Consider the following 14642-nt stretch of genomic DNA (forward strand, 5'->3'; position numbering starts at 1 on the left):
AGAGACACACATAGGCTCAAAATAAAAGGATGGAGGAAGATCTACCAAGCAAATGGAAAACAACAAAAGGCAGGGGTTGCAATCCTAGTCTCTGATAAAACAGACTTTAAACCAACAAAGATCAAAAGAGACAAAGAAGGCCATTACATAATGGTAAAGGGATCAATTCAACAAGAAGAGCTAACTATCCTAAATATATATGCACCCAACACAGGAGCACCCAGATTCATAAAGCAAGTCCTGAGTGACCTACAAAGAGACTTAGACTCCCACACATTAATAATGGGAGACTTTAACACCCCACTGTCAACATTAGACAGATCAATGAGACAGAAAGTCAACAAGGATACCCAGGAATTGAACTCAGCTCTGCACTAAGCGGACCTAATAGACATCTACAGAACTCTCCACCCCAAATCAACAGAATATACATTTTTTTCAGCACCACACCACACCTATTCTGAAATTGACCGCATACTTGGAAGTAAAGCTCTCCTCAGCAAATGTAAAAGAACAGAAATTATAACAAACTATCTCTCAGACCACAGTGCAATCAAACTAGAACTCAGGATTAACAATCTCACTCAAAACCGCTCAACTACATGGAAACTGAACAACCTGCTCCTGAATGACTACTGGGTACATAACAAAATGAAGGCAGAAATAAAGATGTTCTTTGAAACCAATGAGAAAAAAGACACAACATACCAGAATCTCTGGGATGCATTCAAAGCAGTGTGTACAGGGAAATTTATAGCACTAAATGCCCACAAGAGAAAGCAGGAAAGATCCAAAATTGACACCCTAACACCACAATTACAAGAACTAGAAAAGCAAGAGTAAACACATTCAAAAGCTAGCAGAAGGCAAGAAATAACTAAAATCAGAGCAGAACTGAAGGAAATAGAGACACAAAAAACCCTTCAAAAAATTAATGAATCCAGGAGCTGGTTTTTTGAAAGGATCAACAAAATAGACTGCTAGCAAGACTAATAAAGAAAAAAAGAGAGAAGAATCAAATAGACGCAATAAAAAATGATAAAGGGGATATCACCACTGATCCCACAGAAATACAAACTACCATTAGAGAATACTACAAACACCTCTACACAAATAAACTAGAAAATCTAGAAGAAATGGATAAATTCTTTGACATATACACTCTCCCAAGACTAAACCAAGAAGAAGTTGAATCTCTGAATAGAGCAATAACAGGATCTGAAATTGTGGCAATAATCAATAGCTTACCAACCAAAAAGAGTCCAGGACCAGATGGATTCACAGCCGAATTCTACCAGAGGTACAAGGAGGAACTGGTACCATTCCTTCTACAACTATTCCAATCAATAGAAAAAGAGGGAATCCTCCCTAACTCATTTTATGAGGCCAGCATCATCCTGATACCAAAGCCGGGCAGAGACACAACCAAAAAAGAGAATTTTAGACCAATATCCTTGATGAACATTGATGCAAAAATCCTCAATAAAATACTGGCAAAACAAATCCAGCAGCACATCAAAAAGCTTATCCACCATGATCAAGTGGGCTTCATCCCTGGGATGCAAGGCTGGTTCAATATACGCAAATCAATAAATGTAATCCAGCATATAAACAGAGCCAAAGACAAAAACCACATGATTATCTCAATAGATGCAGAAAAGGCCTTTGACAAAATTCAACAGCCCTTCATGCTAAAAACTCTCAATAAATTAGGTATTGATGGGACGTATTTCAAAATAATAAGAGCTATCTATGACAAACCCACAGCCAATATCATACTGAATGGGCAAAAACTGGAAGCATTCCCTTTGAAAACTGGCACAAGACAGGGATGCCCTCTCTCACCACTCCTATTCAACATAGTGTTGAAGTTCTGGCCAGGGCAATTAGGCAGGAGAAGGAAACAAAGGGTATTCATTAGGAAAAGAGGAAGTCAAATTGTCCCTCTTTGCAGATGACATGATTGTATATCTAGAAAACCCCATTGTCTCAGCCCAGAATCTCCTTAAGCTGATAAGCAACTTCAGCAAAGTCTCAGGATACAAAATCAATGTACAAAAATCATAAGCATTCCTATACACCAGCAACAGACAAACAGAGAGCCAAATCATGAGTGAACTCCCATTCACAATTGCTTCAAAGAGAATAAAATACCTAGGAATCCAACTTACAAGGGATGTGAAGGACCTCTTCAAGGAGAACTACAAACCACTGCTCAGTGAAATAAAAGAGGATACAAACAAATGGAAGAACATTCCATGCTCATGGGTAGGAAGAATCAATATCGTGAAAATGGCCATACTGCCCAAGGTAATTTACAGAGTCAATGCCATCCCCATCAAGCTACCAATGACTTTCTTCACAGAATTGGAAAAAACTACTTTAAAGTTCATATGGAACCAAAAAAGAGCCCGCATCGCCAAGTCAATCCTAAGCCAAAAGAACAAAGCTGGAGGCATCACACTACCTGACTTCAAACTATACTACAAGGCTACAGTAACCAAAACAGCATGGTACTGGTACCAAAACAGAGATATAGATCAATGGAACAGAACAGAGCCCTCAGAAATAACGCCGCATATCTACAACTATCTGATCTTTGACAAACTTGAGAAAAACAAGCAATGGGGAAAGGATTCCCTATTTAATAAATGGTGCTGGGAAAACTGGCTAGCCATATGTAGAAAGCTGAAACTGGATCCCTTCCTTACATCTTATACAAAAATCAATTCAAGATGGATTAAAGACTTAAATGTTAGACCTAAAACCATAAAAACCCTAGAAGAAAACCTAGGCAATACCATTCAGGACACAGGCATGGGCAAGGACTTCAGGTCTAAAACACCAAAAGCAATGGCAACAAAAGCCAAAATTGACAAATGGGATCTAATTAAACTAAAGAGCTTCTGTACAGCAAAAGAAACTACCATCAGAGTGAACAGGCAACCCACAAAATGGGAGAAAATTTTCGCAACCTACTCATCTGACAAAGGGCTAATATCCAGAATCTACAATGAACTCCAACAAATTTACAAGAAAAAAACAAACAACCCCATCAAAAAGTGGGCAAAGGACATGGACAGACACTTCTCAAAAGAAGACATTTACGCAGCCAAAAAACACATGAAAAAATGCTCACCATCACTGGCCATCAGAGAAATGCAAATCAAAACCACAATGAGATACCATCTCACACCAGTTAGCATGGCAATCATTAAAAAGTCAGGAAACAACAGGTGCTGGAGAGGATGTGGAGAAAGAGGAACGCTTTTACACTGTTGGTGGGACTGTAAACTAGTTCAACCATTGTGGAAGTCAGTGTGGCGATTCCTCAGGGATCTAGAACTAGAAATACCATTTGACCCAGCCATTCCATTACTGGGTATATACCCAAAGGACTATAAATCATGCTGCTATAAAGACACATGCACACGTATGTTTATTGCGGCATTATTCACAATAGCAAAGACTTGGAACCAACTCAAATGTCCAACAATGATAGACTGGATTAAGAAAATGTGGCACATATACACCATGGAATACTATGCAGCCATAAAAAATGATGAGTTCATGTCCTTTGTAGGGACATGGATGAAATTGGAAATCATCATTCTCGGTAAACTATCGCAAGAACAAAAAACCAAACACCGCATATTCTCACTCATAGGTGGTAATTGAACAATAAGAACACATGGACACAGGAAGGGGAACATCACACTCTGGGGACTGTTGTGGTGTGGGGGGAGGGGGGAGGGATAGCATTGGGAGATATAACTAATGCTAGATGACGAGTTAGTGGGTGCAGCGCACCAGCATGGCACATGTATACATATGTAACTAACCTGCACAATGTGCACATGTACCCTAAAACTTAAAGTATAATAATAAAAGAAAAAAAAACCAAAAAACCAAAAAAACAAAAAAAAAAACAGAACAACAATACTCATATGGTTTGAATCTGTGTCCCCACCCATATAGAAATGTAATCCCATTACGTTTAATCTCACATAGATTACATGTAATCTCCCATAATGTAATCTCACATAGAAATGTAATCCCATTGCAATGTTGGAGGTAGGGCCTGGTGGGAGGTGATTGGATCACGGGGGTCAGATTTTCCCCTTGGTGCTGTGTTGAGATAGTGAGTGAGTTCTCGTGATATCTGCTTGTTAAAAAGTGTGTGGCACCTCCCCTTCTTCTCTCTCTTCCTCCTGCTCCTGCCATGTAAGACGTCTGTTCCCCCTTTGCCTTCCACCATGATTGTAAGTTCCTTGAGGCCTCCCCAGAACCTGCTGCTGCTATGCTTCCTGTACAGCCTGCAGAACCATGGGCCAATTAAACCTCTTTTCTTTATAAATTACCCAGTCTCTGGTATTTCTTTACAGCAGTGCAAGAACCAACTAATAACAATAGTAACTAATACCTGGACTCCCCGCCACTGTTATAAGTACTTTACATTCATTAACTCACGGGGTTACTCCCTTAATCCTGTGACTTGGGAAACATAATCACCCCATTTTACAGAGGAGGAAACTGACACATGGTGAGATTAAGTAACTTGCCTGAAGTCACACTGAGTAAGTAAAAGCTAGGAGGAATCCAAATTTATACGACCCAATGTATACCTCATCTTTTCAAAAACACAAATCTCAAGATTTTCTGTGTTTAATGTAAATATGATGGCCTTAAATATCAATTCAAAAGTATTCAGAATCCAGCTGAAAGCTGCCGGGACTTCTTGACTCCCCTGTGACATGAGTCATTACATATGCATAGGAATAGCCACCCCTAACAGCTTTGGAAGAACCAAGAGGCAGCACATGCAAAGCGGATTGGCTGTCAGCCACCTCCCTGCTCTTGGAGCAGACATTCACCTTGATTGGAGCCAGGCCCACATTCACAATCCTTGTCTTCTTCTCTCCATGAGAAACAAATGCAGAGATGCCAGGGGTTCAAACCTGAATAGCTCGCATGAACACATACAACAAGGCACAATTTTTTCCAACATTCTTCATTCACAGAATTTCTCAGTTGAGCACTTCTGCTCTAATTTTCTTTCCAGATATGAATCAGTGTGAAATTCTCTCCATTTATTCACTCCATATATGAATCAGTGTGACCTTACCTTCATGCAGTCAATCAACAAGTATCTATAGAGTCTCTACTGGGTGCCAGGCCTTGTTCCAAAAGCTAAATTCACAACAACAACTTATTCCTAATTCTTATTCATTTCCTAGGAATGAGTGTCTTCCACAAGTTCCTTTTGGTCTCTGGAGGGGTTCGTACAGTGAAATCCTCAGAACATATGGTCAGAAACCTTGAAAATTCCATGGGCTCAATTATTCCCAGTTAACCTAGCCTTATTAAAGAAAAGATTGTCCTGTCCGAACCCATTAGTTAAATCCATGGCACTCCAGCAAGCCTGCCTGGGGTGGGTTATGAGGCTTTGCTTCTCCCTCCATGTTACTTCCTTTATTCTGGCTCTACCCTCCTTGCTCAGTTTGCAAGCTTTCTTCCATTTCCATTGGTCTCCATGCACCGACCGCAGAGCCACTTTCTCCTCCGCACCTCTGCAGAGCCAGACACCTAATTCCTGCTTCTTTTCCCCAACACTACCACCTCCTTCCCCAGCCCCCTTGGCTGCAGGAAACCACACAGCAGGACCACTCTACCTGGTCCACTAAACAAAGATAAAATTAAGGTCTATTAAAAAGACATTGCAGCCAGGCACAGTGGCTCCCATCTGTAATCCCAGCACATTGGGAGGCCAAGGCAGGAAGATCACTTGAGCCCAGGGGTTCAAGACCAACCTGGGCAACATGGCAAGACCTCCTCTCTACAAAAAGATTAAAAAAAAAAAAAAGAAAGAAAGAAATTAGCTGAGTATGGTGGTATGCGCCCATGGTCCCAACTACTTGGGAGGCTGGGGTGGGAGGATCATTCAAGTCCAGGAGGTCAAGGCTACATTCAGCCATGAGTGCACCACTGCACTCCAGCCTGGGCGACAGAGCAAGACCCTGTCTCAAAAAAAAAAAAAAAGTGACATTGCATTTTCCCTAATAAAATGAATGCCTCCTACATTACCACACACAAATAAACAATGGAGGTAAATATGCAAGCTGACAAAAATTAAAACTTCTCTTAAACCCCACACCAACCCTACAGCATGTGGAAATGAAATATTACGGGGAGAGCCTCACATATCTGAGCAAAACAAAATAAAGACCAATAGCAAACCACAAAAGTTTTGTCTCCATGAGAGTAATTTTTATTTACCTGGCAGAGGTGCCAAGTTCATCAGATATATGCGACCTAAAGAGTCATTCTCCTTCACTGCCTCTGTTTAATGATCTGATTGAATGTCTCACAGCTTTTCCTTGAGGTGACCAAGATCCCATTTGTTTAAACATTCTATTAAACTTCTGACAGTCATTTTCTACACGTGCCATTATCTTCATCTCCTTTGAGGCAGGGCTGAACTTTAAGCTAGAGTTGACCAAGCTGGAGGTGGTTGAGGCATTTTATTTCATTTCAGGTCCTGGGCAGCTAACCCTGCACATTTGCTCCTAATGTCAGTTGCTTACTCTGTAACTCCCAAAGGCTCTGTCTTTCTAATTTTCAATCCACCAGGATTCAGTATGGCATTGCAAGCCCCACACTGTGTAGATGCACATTCTGTAACTTTTCTTGCCTGGATTTTGAAAAAGGTTGTGTTTTTCCCCATCAAAGACCCACCACAACTAGGCAATGCCACAAGAATATCAGCCTTCTCCTCCCCCCGAAGCAGCCGCTCTTCTTATTCACAGTAGCTGTTCCAGCCTCCCTCCCCCATCATTTGATGCTAAACTCAGCCCCTTTTCCAGAATCCGATGACAACAGGCACGTTGAACTTGTGAAGCTTTTATGAAGATGGTGAGGAGTCGCACTGCAGGGCAGACAGATGGTGCTCCACCCCCAAATCCCACCACCAACTCCTTCTTTCCCTCAGTCTCTCCCTGGCCCAACCACCTGGGAGCCGCATGGTCTGACCGCCTCCTCCCCACTGCCAGACAGTGGTTCTAAAACTAGGAAATCACTGGAGGGGAGCTTTAAAAATTACAGGTGCCCGGGTTCTAACCCAGACATTCTGCTATCACTGGTCTGGGGTGTGGCCTGGGCACTGAAATTCTTTAAAGCCCATGAGGTCACAGCCCCAGACTGCAGGTCCCCTCTCAGGCTGGGCCACTCTGCCCCATCCCTGGATTTGCAACCCCCACTCCTCTTGGAGTGAGCTGGGCATGTGATCTCCGATTTTCCACAGTCCCCACTTCTCCTTGTTGTCTCCCCACACTGAGGCTGGGCATCCCTGAATTTTTTTTTTTTTTTTTTTTTTTGAGACGGAGTCTTGCTGTGTCACCCAGGCTGGAGTGCAGTGGCCAGTGGCGCAATCTCAGCTCACTGCAACCTCCGTCTCCCAGGTTCAAGCGATTCTCCTGCCTCAGCCTCCCGAGTAGCTGGGACTACAGGCATGCGCCACCACGCCCGGCTAATTTTTGTATTTTTAGTAGAGACAGGGTTTCACCATATTGGCCAGGCTGGCCTTGAACTCCTGATCTCAGGTGATTCGCCTGCCTCTGCCTCCCAAAGTGCTAGGATTACAGGCATGAGCCACCGTGCCCAGCCCCTGATTCTTATGGTAATGATTGCCCTGTCGGTTTTCCTATAGCTCAAAAGAAAGGTGTGTTTCTCATCGCCATGTCTATCAAAAAAGAGATGATCAATGAGGCTGTGGGTGTCTTCCGCCTGGCCTGCGTCATTCATTTACCTTGATGGCATTTCAGTTTGTGACCCTGACATGGTCCTCACATCATCCTATTATTATCATTCCTATTTTACAGGCAAGTAAACTGAGGCTCAAGGTCATACACCTTATGACTAGCAGATTCTCTCAGGTCAATTGAATCAAAAGCCCAAGCTCTTAAGATCTACAGGATCCTGCCCTCTTCAAGTGAGCTACCCTAGGACCCCACCCTGTACTATTCCCAGAGAGCACTGGCAGTTGGAAATTCCTCCTTAAATAAAGCCCCCCATCTGCTTTTCAGCTGCAAACATGACACACACATAGAAAGAGGGGGAGGGAAAGTGAGTTTGGGCGCCAGCTGCATGTTGGCTGACCAGCAGGTTCTGCTCAGCTGGGGACCAGCAGTGTCTTCACTATCTGGATGGACAGCCCTAGAGATGGGGCCCCAGGATTTCCACGGAGCCAGTGGCTGTGGGCTGGAAAGGAATCAAGGAACTCACAGCCAACAGGCAAGAAGCACAGGAACCCCTGGTTGACCAAAAGTGTGGGATTGAGGGGGAACAGGAAAGGCAGAGAGGAGGTGAGAACCTGGATCACAGCTCCTGATTTGGAGCAGAGGTTGAAAGGATGCCCTTTGGAGATGGAAGAAGGAACACAGGTGACCTCTGAAAGCTAGAAAAGGTAAGGCCATAGATTCTCCCCTAGAATCTCCAGAAGGAATGCAGCCCTGCTGATGCCTTGATTTGAGGACTCATGACCTGTAGAACTGTAAGATAATAGATCTGTGTTATTTTAAGATACGTTTATGGTTATTACAGGAGCAATAGGAAATGAATACAGTTAGAAGTTTGGGTCCTTCTAGCATGTATTAGTTTGCTAGGGTTGCCACAACCACCGACTCGGGGCTTACATAGCAGAAATGTATTGTCCCACAGTTCTGGAGGCTGGACATCCGAGATCAAGGTGGGCAGTCATGCTGCCTCTGAAGGCGCCAGGGTAGGCTCGATTCTAGGCCTCTCTCTGAGCTGCTGGTAGTTCCCTGGCTTGTGGCAGCAGAACCCCAATCTTCACATTGTGTTGTGTGTGTGTGTGTGTGTTTGTGTGTGTGTGTCTCTATATATTCAAATTTCCCCATTTTATAAAAATATTATATTGGCTGGAATCTAATATTACCAGTCATATTGGATTCCAGCCAACCTCAATGACTTAATAGCTTCATCTTAACTCTGATCATCTGCAGAGATCCTATTTCCAAATAAGGTCCTATTCACAGGTACTGGAGGTCAGGACTTCTACAGCTTTTGAGGGAATACAGTTCAATCCCTAACACACCATTATTCCTAAAAGTTGCCCTCCTCTACAAATCGCAGGGAAGGAGGGCAATAATTATTTCCCTGCAAGAAAATGACCCTCCAACTTCCTCTGTCTGTTCCCCAAGCTCCCTCTCTCTGTTCCCCAGAGGCCAACACCCAGTGCTCTGGGGCAGTGTTCACCTCCCCCACTGACTCGATGGAACTTCAGCACACGCTGCAGGGATCTGGGGGTGCTCAAGGGCCTCCCTCATTCCCTACGAGACTGGGAAATCCTCCCAGGCAGGAGCCATGTCCGTCTGTGATCCTAGGGCTTCCTCCTTGTGTTTGCCACCTGCCTACCCCAGCAGGCAGCGTGCCAGGCCCTCTGTTCATCATTGTTTTTTCTTGTCTGCCTCCCCAGCAGAACTGTGCAATCTACCAGGTCAGGGTTCAAGTCTTCTTCACTGTTTTATCCTCAGCATCTGCTATGTGCTGCACACCCAGTAAGCGTTTGTTGAAATCATGCATTATTCATCTTTGTTTCCCATCCACCGAGCCTAGGAAAAACACCAGCATGAAGTCACCATGTGTTGAATGAAAATATGGCCCCTGGAAAGCTTCCCTCAATGCAGAAGAGTTAAGTTCAACTTGTTTTCAAAAAAGGCAGTGTGGTATATGAAGTGGGGCGTGCTCTGAATCTCTAGGGCAGCGTGTGTGGCTCACATCTGAGGCTTAGGCCAGATGAAATTGAAGCCAGCTCTTTTTGACTCAAACCAAGATCCTCTGGGAGGCTAAGTAGACAGAGACAAGGAGAAGTGATGACTTATCTCTCATCCTCACCCCTCAAGAATTCTGCAGAATGAGGTTGCAGACAGAACCAAGGGCTCATCTTCAGGGCACCCAGTCTCTGGAACATCCATTTGGTCTGGGGTATACATCACAGAGCTCAAAGAGACATGCAGAAACCCCAGCCCAGAGAGCCCCGCCCAAGTGTCAGGACTCTGTGAATTCATAAAGGCGTTCTGAATGCCAAAGCACCTGATATTCTCAGAGACTGAGGCCCACCCTGGGCCTTGCTGAAAGAAAACAGCAAACGCTGTTCCCACCCACAAGAATACATGCCCCTTCCCCGGAGCCTGCTCCAGCATGGTCTCTGAACAGGGAGTTTTCACTGTTGGTCCTGAAGGCTGGAAAATTTTCCATCTCTTTTCTTTCACCTGGGAAGCAAAGCAGGTTCTACCTGAGTATGGCAAGGGCCAGTCTTCCCTGTCCTGGCATCTGCTCTTGGAGGGGAGTATGGCAACTTGGGGTTCACTTACTCATTCTCATTGTCTGATGGAAAATCAAGTCAGGGTGGAAGGAATCCCAGTTAGATATGGGACTCAAGTCAGAGCTATTTTCCCCCAGGTGGGGGAAGTAGATAAGGAGAGCGAGTCTGTACTGGCTCGAACGTGAAACCGAGGCCGTCCAGACATGGCTCGGGACAGCACCAGCCCAAGACGGCTCTGATGACCCAGGACTCTAAACAGGGTCTGCAAACTGCACACAGCCCATGAGCCAAAATCGTGCTTTTACAATCTGGCTGCCACTTATTTTTGTAAATAAAGTTTTACTGAGACACAACCATAGCCCCTGCGTTTACGCATTTTCTACAGCAGCTTTTGAGCTACAAGGGCAGAGGTGAGTAGTCGCGACAGAGACCATATGGCCCACGGAATCTGAAACCAGGGCAGTGCAACCCACAGGGTCCCATGCTTGGGAGATGCCACAGCTTGATTTCACCATGTTGAAATTTTTAATCATTTTTTAACAAGAGCTGAATTTTTGTTTTTCTCTGGACCCCTCAACTTATGTAGCCAGTCCTGCCTGAAAGATTTACTATATGGTCCTACAGTTTGCCCTGTTCTTCTCCTTTTTTAGCCCTTGGTTCCCTTTCACTCTTCTACCTTAATGTTTCTGGACCCAGGAAGCCAGCCCCTTTCGGAAGCAGTCTATTACATCTCTGGGAAACTTTGAGGCAGTCCTTCCTGGTACCCTTACAGAGAACTATATCAGCTATCATTATCAGTGGGGCCAACGATGACCCAGGCCCTGGGTTGAGTCAAGCCAAAGTCTGCCACTTACTCACCAGTCCTTGGGACCTCCCAGAATAAATCTCATCCCTTATGCCTTCAGAGATTTGAGGAAAGTTCTTCCGTCCCTCTCTCTGAGTCTTCTCTTTAGAACCCAAAATTGTCTGTTTCTCACAAGACATGTTTCAAGCGCTTTCTTAAAGGAGCTTCCTTCCTCTATAGAGATGATCTAGTTTCCCAACACCCCTCTTCAAGCATGGAGCCCCACTAGACCTCCAAGCGTAGTCTGACCAGTGCACAGTTGAGTAGGACAGTCACCTCCATTATTCTAGAGTGTTTATCTCTATTGATGCATCCTGAGATCACTCTGTCTATTTTGGAACCCATTCCAAAAATCTCCCAGATCCCTCATGGTAGGAAAAGATGGTCCGTTATGCTCATTATATAGGTGAGTAAACCGAAGTTTGGAAGGGAGTGGCCTGCTCATGGGCATATAGCAGTTCTTCTGTCTCCAAATCCCAAGCTCTCCAGTCCACCAACTGAGATTTTTGGGCCCTCGGTTTCTACATCTGTAAAATGGAAAAGCTGGGTCTCTTCGAGCTCGAGCATACTGTGATTTGTTTTCTAAATGCAGACCCCAAAAGCCAAGTCATGAAGAAAATAGAAGCTCTCAATCCCGATCTAAAACTTGTAGGAAAAACAAAAAAAGCTTCCTTTCCTGCTGATCATTCTAGAGTTACTAGCCTTGGAAACATTTGCATGAGTGATCAATCTTGCTTGTTAACAGTAGCCCTAGACTTGTTAGCTCACTGAGTTTTCAGTCCATGGTACCATTACTTTCTTAGTGACTCAGCTCATGTAAATCTTCCCCTTTCCCATTACTTCCCCTTTGCACCCTCCACAAATGTGTCTTCCTGCACATCCCATTTTCAAAATTCTTTTCTCTCTCTTTTCCCTGGCAAGCCAAATAACAACAACAACAACAAAAATCCTTTGAAATAAGAACGCTGTGTCCTCTATAAAACCCCAGATACAAAATGGGCTCCGGAAAGCCACTCTCTCTCCTTAATTGCTTTCTCTTGTTAGCTGCATCACCCCAGGGTTGACTTGAAAGTTTCATCTGTCAGTACGTTCTCTTCGTAACATTTTTTCTGTGAGTACACAGCCCCTCTGGTGCCCCATTAGGTTTTCCCACTGAGTGTGGGGGCACAGACTCATGCGTGGGGAATACAGGCAGGTTTTAGCACCCAAACTTGACAAGTAAGGACCCCAGGCCTCAGAGAGGGGGCTCAGAGTTGCTTCACGATAGGGCCAAGAAACAACTAATGGTTCCCGGCTTCAGTGCTCTTTTCACCAGTGAGGTTTTTAGAAATACAATTGTCATAAGAAAGTGAGAGATGACCCTTTCTCTGCCTCTGGCATCTGGCCCTTTCCTCTCTGCCTCTCTGAGTCCACTCATCCTTCTGGCCCAGCTGAAGTACACTTCCTTCCTGTGAAATCCACAATGTGTGTTAGTTGCTCCACTCCCTTGGCCCTCAGCACCGATCACCAGCTAGGGGCACTGACCCTTTCAGATAACAAATGAGCCTCCTTACACACACCAAGGGTGCCTTAGAAGGAAGCCAAGCACATAATGAATCTCAACAAACAGTAGTTGCTATTGCCATTAGCGCTCATTGATCCAGTGACTATGGTTGTGAAACAAGCTCCCCCAAATTCCAGTGACATAAAAAAATGATTATGATCATGAACTGTGTGGTTTAGATATTCAAACAGGACACAGAGAAGACAGTTTCTCTGTTTCATGGTGTCTGAGGCTTCAGCTGGAAGACAGGAAGGTTGGGGATGACTTGAAGACTGGGGACTGGGAACATCCAAAACTTTGTTCACCCTCATGCCTGATGCTGATGTTGGTTGACAGCTGGAGCCTCAGCTCCTCTCTATGTGGTTTTCCCACATAGGCCGGTGTGGACTTCCTTCCAGCATGGTGACTGAGGTCCAAGGGCAAGAATCCTGAGAGGAGACAGCCAGGAAGCCAGCCAGGGAGGGAACACAGACCCTCCCTCTTGGCGGAAGGAGTGTCAATCTCATCATCTTTGGAAAAGATGGCCTTCCATAATCATTATTACTATGTCGTTATTATTACTTCCCCTTTAGGATGATGAGTTCTTCTAGGTGGCTCTTCCATCCCTTGCGACAAGACTGCCATTAGCTGGCCCACCTTTCACCAGACATATCTGGTTCTGCAGTGCACAAAGCTTAAGCTCAGGCTTAGATCCCTGCCACATCCCTCGTGAATACAAGCAGCAATGTTCTTTTTTTGTTACAATCTCTTTGCAGAATATTCATGTACCTGGGACCAGGGGAACCTGGGGACCCAGGCAAGGGAATGGAAAAGCAACAAAAAAAGTTACCTCTTAATCCTAAGAGACTTAGGGACAGTTTTCTGGTTGCCCACCATTTATCCCTAGTAACACTGTGGGGGGCTGAAAACGTGCTCAGCTAAAAATTCTACAGTTCCATCATCGTTTGCCAAGACAGGAGTGACCAATGAGATATAAACAGAAGTCGTTGGGTTGGACTTCTAACAAAGCTTTATAACAGAGCCGACTCAGTTCGCAGATGTCGTTTCTTGTCCCTGCCCCTTCCTCTTTCTTCTTATCCAGACTCAGAGATGATGATTGGAGGAGCAGTAGCCATCTTGTGCCTATGAGGTGGCTTTCGGGCTAGCAGAACAGAAGGATGGGAGTCCAGCTGCCTGATGACATCATGGAGCCACTATAATATTTCTGAACTACTTGTGTTCAGTGAGAAAAAAAAGTTCCTACCTTATTCAAGTCACTATTACTTTTGCATCCTTTGTGTTAGTAGCCAGGTGTAATTATTGATAAAGCCTAAATCACCTCTGGTTTTCCCCCTCCTACCTCAAACTTCACCCAGCTCCAATCCACCCTCCACCTGGCCACCAGGGAGCTTCCTCACACACAAATCTGATACCGACCCTGTCCTGCTTTGAAGCCTTCAATGGCTTTCCAGCACCCCTAGACAAAATCCACATTCTTTAGTATGACATTTGGGATGCTGCACACCCAGGCCTGAGCTGAGCTGTATCTCCTGCCTCAACCCCAGACACCCTGTGCTCCAGCCACTCCACACTTTTCAACATTCCTGTCTATACCACTCCTCAATATCCATCATCCTGTAACTTGAAGTGTTCTAGGTGCTGAGCTCCTGCTTGTCATTCAATACCTATCTGCAAAGCCACCTCCCACAGGAAGTCTTCCCTGATGCCCTCAGAGTAACTTACTGACTCCTATGGACTTCTAAGACCAGCTCTTTGTAAAATATCTCTGATTTGTGGCACTTACCGCACAGTATTATAATCACTTCTTGTTTTAATTAGTCTCCCCACCTTGACGGGGAGCACTTCAAGGCGGACAGAGCCTTGTTGGTCTGTTTATCCCCAGCTATTAGCAAATCCTGAATGAAGGAGTGAAT

Source organism: Pan paniscus, chromosome 2 (genome assembly GCF_029289425.2).
Source record: "Pan paniscus chromosome 2, NHGRI_mPanPan1-v2.0_pri, whole genome shotgun sequence".
Taxonomy (NCBI): domain Eukaryota; kingdom Metazoa; phylum Chordata; class Mammalia; order Primates; family Hominidae; genus Pan; species Pan paniscus.